Genomic DNA, 6,528 nt, shown 5'->3' with positions numbered 1-6,528 from the left:
TTCAATTCTAAGCATATGCAATTCTAAGCATATAAAAAAGGGCAGTTTTTACTACTTTTTAATAGCCATAATTTAATTTGTTTATACATTTGTCATTCTTCAGTACAATGCCTAATATATTTTCAGGCCCAAAGTTCCAACTTGTGCTGAAATAAAATTCAAGCACAGAAACTGGAATTTCAATGCCTGTATTAAGCTCCCAAATAAACACTTGAAACACTGACTTTTTAAAAAAACCTAGGAATAGTTATGTTCTCAGAACTTCAATAAAATCAGACTATTTCTTTACAAGCTTTAATAAATATGCAAGTAGCTAAGTTTATCCCACCAAGCTTGAAAATTTTTTAGCTGTGTTAGTTAAATAAAGATTCCCTCTGTTCATCAGCTAATAAATCAAGAAAATGAATATCAAAGAGAGTTTTGGCATCTTCCAAAGATGGTTAACAGGTCCATATGCTCAAATAATTTATTAATTCATATTTTCTCAGACAAAATGTACAATTTTGCACTTTTCCATCCTTTGCCAATCTCTGTCCAGTTCTAGTGCTGCCATATCAAAGATGTAAAGCTAGCATATCTCTGTTAGATCAGTTAAGCAGAAAAAGGAACACCCCCATGAGTATTTTTTGGTCTGCCATCAGTGGCCAGAGGCTTCAAACCCAGCCACTTGAAAACCTTACCAGCCACGGGCATGCCACCGTCAGCCTATTGCAATCACATTGGGTTTGAATATAGGGTGAAACAGTAACTGCTCACTCACCCATGCAGAAATCAGAGTCTCTCTCTGTCCTCCCAAATTTAATAAATCAGATTCTTACCTCTTGGGATACCAGGTGGGCAACTTGCACGCTGGCAGCTGGTCAGTACTGTAAAATAGACATAACAAATCAGAATTTATTACTGTACAGAATTCCAGAGTGAAAACATGCAGGTGCCTTGAAAGCAGATTTAAAGCCTGAGCTGAGAAATAGAGTCCCCTCTGTATTGGAAGTGGAAAGAATACAGTGGGCACCATCCTCTTTCTGCAAGCCTGCAGACCCCATACACTTACCTTGAAGCTTTTCGTCGAGACAGGGCAGACTTGTCACAGGGACATTTTATAGGATCTAGTCTGTAGATGCTGCAGATGCCTACTCTTTCTTCGGTCAAAACATTTTTGGCAAACCTTCTTTGGTAAAGCATTGTCTGGCAAACTGAACTAAGGACATAATTGTCATTTGACATGACTAGATATAATTAGAAAATTTTGATGTCTTACTGACTGTATGAATACATCTCCTATAAACAATTTGACAAGGGTGTTAAGGAGGGAATTTGGACTAGTCAAGGCACTTAGAGAACTTGGATGCAGGACTTATGGATTCTATTGCTGGCTTTCCCACCGACTCACTGTATGATCCAGGGTGGATTGCTTGCTATGTCTGAGCTGCAACTATTCCAGCGGTACAATAGATAAAACAGGACATTAAAAGATAAATTAACCTTATTAAAAGCTTTTGGCAGTTTTGATGCTAAAATGATGAAAGCACAAGGGCAGACGTATAACAGCTTGCAAGCCTCACATAAACAGCAAGACAGCCAAGAGCCAAATTACCAGAAGGCTGGGATCTAACTGAACTTTTAAGCTGGAGCCTCCAAGAGATGTGAGGTAACTTCAGGTATGAGGAAGTGCAGGCACACGCGCACACACACACACACACACACACACACACACACAGAGAGGCATGTGCATGTTTGCCCCTCTGTATACACTTCAGATCGCCAAAAAGTGAGAGATTCTCCAAGATAAGTTGCTGATATGCAGATCAGTGCCACTGACCAAGAGATGCTCCCTTCTTTTGCTGACAAGTTTTAAGTTCATCCAGGTGTTCCCATGCCTATAAGCCAGGAAAAGATCGTTCTGATCTAGGAAAGACCCTCACAGCTTTTCTCCTACCTACAACTGTCAAAAGAATCCCTCCAGCCAGCCATACCTGTACACATAATTAGGCACATGAACACAAAATATGCAGTCCCAGATGCTTTGCATCTGATACATCTTCAGTCCATCACTGCCATCTCATCACAAATATCTTGCATACTTACACATTCACACAGTCCAAAATATAGAAACATGGTACTACCTATACCAGAGCATTAGAAGTGGCAGGCATGCCTGTACAATCCTGACAGTATGGGAAAGGGGGAATTTGCTGGTAGTCTTGGAGAGTGACAGATACAATTTCAGGAAAGGGCATTGTCATGTGAACTGCTTTAAATCCTGTCAGATCAAGACACCTTCTTCTGGTCTTTGGCATTTTGGTTATAAAAAGAGCTCAGTGAATAACACAGGGACAAGGTGAGAAAAATGATGCATGGGATCCAAGGTAGTATCGAGCATCAGGCACTGCCCTGTGTATGTAGAGCCCATTCCAAGGAGGGCTCTGGCACTGCATCACCCATGTTTTGAGTGTGTGGGCCCCAGCCTGGAGTCCAAACACAGAACTCACTCCTGGGATCCCTCCCCTGCATGGGGAGGCCAATGGAAATACCCTTGACCCTACCCAGGAAGGGTTCCCTGTAGGCTTTCTCTCATTATGAGGTGACAACAGACATAGTGTGCCTGCACTGGCAGACTCCAAGGTCTGCAGCCTCAGAGCAAGGACAACGGACTGGCAGAAGGTTGCCTCCTTGTTGACTCTGGGGACAGGAAACCTACTCCTTACCATTTCAGTGAAATAGCTTTATAGCAGCCATTTGTTTGTGTCAAGGAACCTGGTGATTCATTCTGCCACAGGGAAGCTGCCAGAGTCCAGGAGAAAGATGCTGGCAGTGTCACTAGTTCCTCTACTGAATGGGGTCACCAGCTCCCACCCCTCAACCTTCAGGATGCCTGTTTTCACATGGCCGTTATGCCCTCACACTGAAAACAGCTTCAGTCAGAGGTCTCTAAGTCATTCTATGCCTTCTTGTCTCCCTGGTCATTATATTGAACCTAGAGGTGTCTAACCTTGTTTCTAGGTAAAGTCTGGAGTTTACTGGGGGAATGTAGAGGTGCCTGTGGACTTCTATTACTTTGTTTTAATGTTGAGATGGATCTTTAGATATAGCTAGAAGAGCAGCACACATGATTCAGTTAAATCGACTGGCACTATTGAACGTGGTAGTAAGACCTCAAAAGATACCCTATTCTTTAGTGCAATTACAGTGCTTGCAAACCATGCTAAGGACGATGTACTCACCAAGGAAGCAGCCACATGGTAATGGTTCTCCCAGCTCTCATGTTCTCTCTGCACAAGTAAAGAGATTAACTCTGTATTTTACTCATTCTCATCCAGAAGGTACCTTCTTCATGACTCTTATATATGCTAGGGAAAGTATTTGACTTCTGGTTCTGCCAAGAAATTAAGCTTACTGTGTCTACCCCAAAGCTTCTCATTTCCATAGCTGAGTTTTCACCTAACTAAGTGAATGTTAAGTTGACTTTGTCTTCCTATGTGCACAGAACCAAGTTCTGCAGATGATTTTCAGGACTGTGTGCAACATGGTAAAACACTGAAAACTGCAGCAAACTTTACATGGAGACCATCTAACTGGTTGGTAGTAAACTTAAAGAGCTATTCGGGGTCCACCTTTGTTGACTCATCTGCAGCAATCAGAGTGCATTCAGATGGAATGCAAACTATGCTAATAGCTTCACAAAAGAATAGCTTCATTCTTGGTATTTTCAGATCAGAAAACACAGGACTCCAGAAACAAAGTTGTGTTTGACAAAACTGTGCAGTAGTTTGCTTGGAAGACCCATATTTACATGAATAGAGAATTAGAGGGGGTACTGCCTGAAGATGTTTAGTATGAATGTGCAAACTGGCAGTTATTCAGAGGTGTGTTCCCTTGTCTTTGAGAACTGTTGTCCACATGACTGTTCATTTCCCTCTTCCTGTTCACTTCTACTTTGGGGTCTCAGAAGAGTCTTGAAATTTTCAGGATTCTGTGGTTGCTATGAACAATTTAACATATAGTATTTTCCATATTAGGAATGTATGATGCTTTCCATACACTCCTGGATGTATTCTAGGGAGGTATATGTGCACAACTGGGTATTGCTTAGACAAAACTACTCTGAGTTCAGATGCTGTTACCATGTTTTCATCCACAGTGTGAACATGTATGTGGACATCTTCCCCCCAAAGAACATCAGTTTCTGGCAAGTAATCCTACTTGTCTTAAACACAGACCAAGCAACATCTAAATATACTGCAAAGTTCTATAAAACAAAACAAAAACAATTCTGGAATCTGCAGGTAAACAAAAGTGAAGAGAAGCAGTGAGGGAAGCAATTATGGAGATAGAGGAGTCAGGAAAGAATTTCTCATTGCTATGGCCTGGTACATGACCCTTTTCTGATGTTCAGACCACTTTCAAAAAGGCTTTAGGTTTCTAAAACTGGCTTATTTGGACCTACTGACCCTTGATTCAATCCCCAAAGCACTGGTCAGTGACTGTCATCACCCAGAGACACCTAGACTCACTTCCTTTTCAAACCAGACATTCCCTTGGTAGCTGCTGTTCTGCACTGATTGCATGTCCAGAACTGCCTAGTCACATGCCTCCCTCCTGCCTATGATATACCAGGGTCCTGCACAATGCAACAGCAAAACCCAGAAGAGGCTTATTGAGAAGGTACACAAAGGGTGGATTTATCACTGAAAACTGAAATGTCAAAGATTTTCAATCCCCAAAGTCAGGCATCTAGACTAAGACTCAATTAGACCCCCCGATATTGTCCCTAGAAAGACAGTCACATCCTGAGGGCAATTTGTCCCAGCTTGACAGCAATGCATAAGACAGGCTTGTTATCCATTGCTGAGAAAGGAGCCCCACAGAAATGAGACAGCAGCTAGTTCATACTTAACCTGTGGATGGCAGAGAATGGAGGGTGCTGCTACCTCTACAGTACAGATGATACAGCTTCCTTGGAAATGGGAGACTTAAATTCCCTCCTCAACCTGAGGGGAGCAAATCCCTAGCTCTCACATCCTGGGAGAGGACCTCAGCCATGCCCTGATCCTCCAGGCCTTGCTCTTCTTGCACGTTCTTCTTAATCCGGTGCTCTGAGCTGCCAAGGCCCTCCTGCCTCAATCCCCTTCTTGGCCAGCACCTAGAATCACCAGGCTACTAGACACAACATAGCGCCACCAGCACCTGTGGTGCCTCAGCTGGAAAAGGGTGAGTCCAGCTCAGCCCTTCAGAGCAACACCTGTAGGCCCCACTCTGAGGAGCACCTTTGTGCTCTGGATCCCACTGGAAGGGAGGTGTCCCTTATCGGCATTCCCTCAGTGCCTGTTCCCCAGAGAGGCAGGACTTGAGATGGACCCCTGGGCTCATTAGAAACCAGACTATTTGCCAACTGCTTCAGGGACTCAGCCTTCACCATACTGGACTATGTAGTTCACTGAATCGAATCACTGCTTGATCCTTGGAGGAGAGTCTGAATGGTAGGACTAGCAACCAGTAGGACCTGGTTCTAATAGTGGTCCTGGCCCACTCTGGCTGAAGCTGTTTTCAGTGTGAGGGCATAACGGCCATGTGGAAACAGGCATCCTGAAGGTTGAGGTGTGGGAGCTGGTGACCCCATTCAGTAGAGGAACTAGTGACACTGCCAGCATCTTTCTCCTGGACTCTGGCAGCTTCCCTGTGGCAGAATGAATCACCAGGTTCCTTGACACAAACAAATGGCTGCTATAAAGCTATTTCACTGAAATGGTAAGGAGTAGGTTTCCTGTCCCCAGAGTCAACAAGGAGGCAACCTTCTGCCAGTCCGTTGTCCTTGCTCTGAGGCTGCAGACCTTGGAGTCTGCCGGTGCAGGCACACTATGTCTGTTGTCACCTCATAATGAGAGAAAGCAACCTGCCTACAGAGAAATGATGCAAGATTTAAACAAGAACTTGGAAGGTTTGGATGTCTCCACCCACAGTACATTGGCCCAGAGGGCTACCCTTCAGGAGGAGGTCTGGAAAATTGTTAACACCAAGAGGCAGATCGAACCATCTCTGGTTGATGGGACATGGAAATCAGCCTTGGTGGTCTGGTGTAGATAATGTGAACCCAAGTGACCATGGGCACGGAGTCAAGGGGAGGTAGCAAAACTGACTCCCATTCACATACAGAATGAAAATAATTCCAAGGGAAGAAGATCACTGGTAGGTGAGAAGAAAACTACAGACAGTAGCCTCCTGAAAGGAAGATTGGGAATGCTGCCTGATTGCTCAGGGTGTCGAGGGACTGCAGGACACACTGTCCCACCTAGCACTGCATCAAGTCTTGGAGGAGGTCCTCCTTTGGCAAAAGGTTTCTGTGGGCAAGTGCTAGTAGCATATACAAATCCACAGCATGAATGTATGTGCTGGCTTCTGTTCAGAGAAGAAACTATTGTTACTGTGGAGCTCCACTTCGAATTTCTGTGACCATCATGAACATTGACCTATTCCTATTTATAGCTCTTCATTAATATCTCAGTACCAGTGTAAACTCAAAAGTTAGCATAA

The sequence above is a fragment of the Apteryx mantelli genome, chromosome 19 (genome assembly GCF_036417845.1).
Source record: "Apteryx mantelli isolate bAptMan1 chromosome 19, bAptMan1.hap1, whole genome shotgun sequence".
Classification (NCBI taxonomy): Eukaryota; Metazoa; Chordata; class Aves; order Apterygiformes; family Apterygidae; genus Apteryx; species Apteryx mantelli.
Note: the sequence above shows the minus strand (reverse complement) of the source record.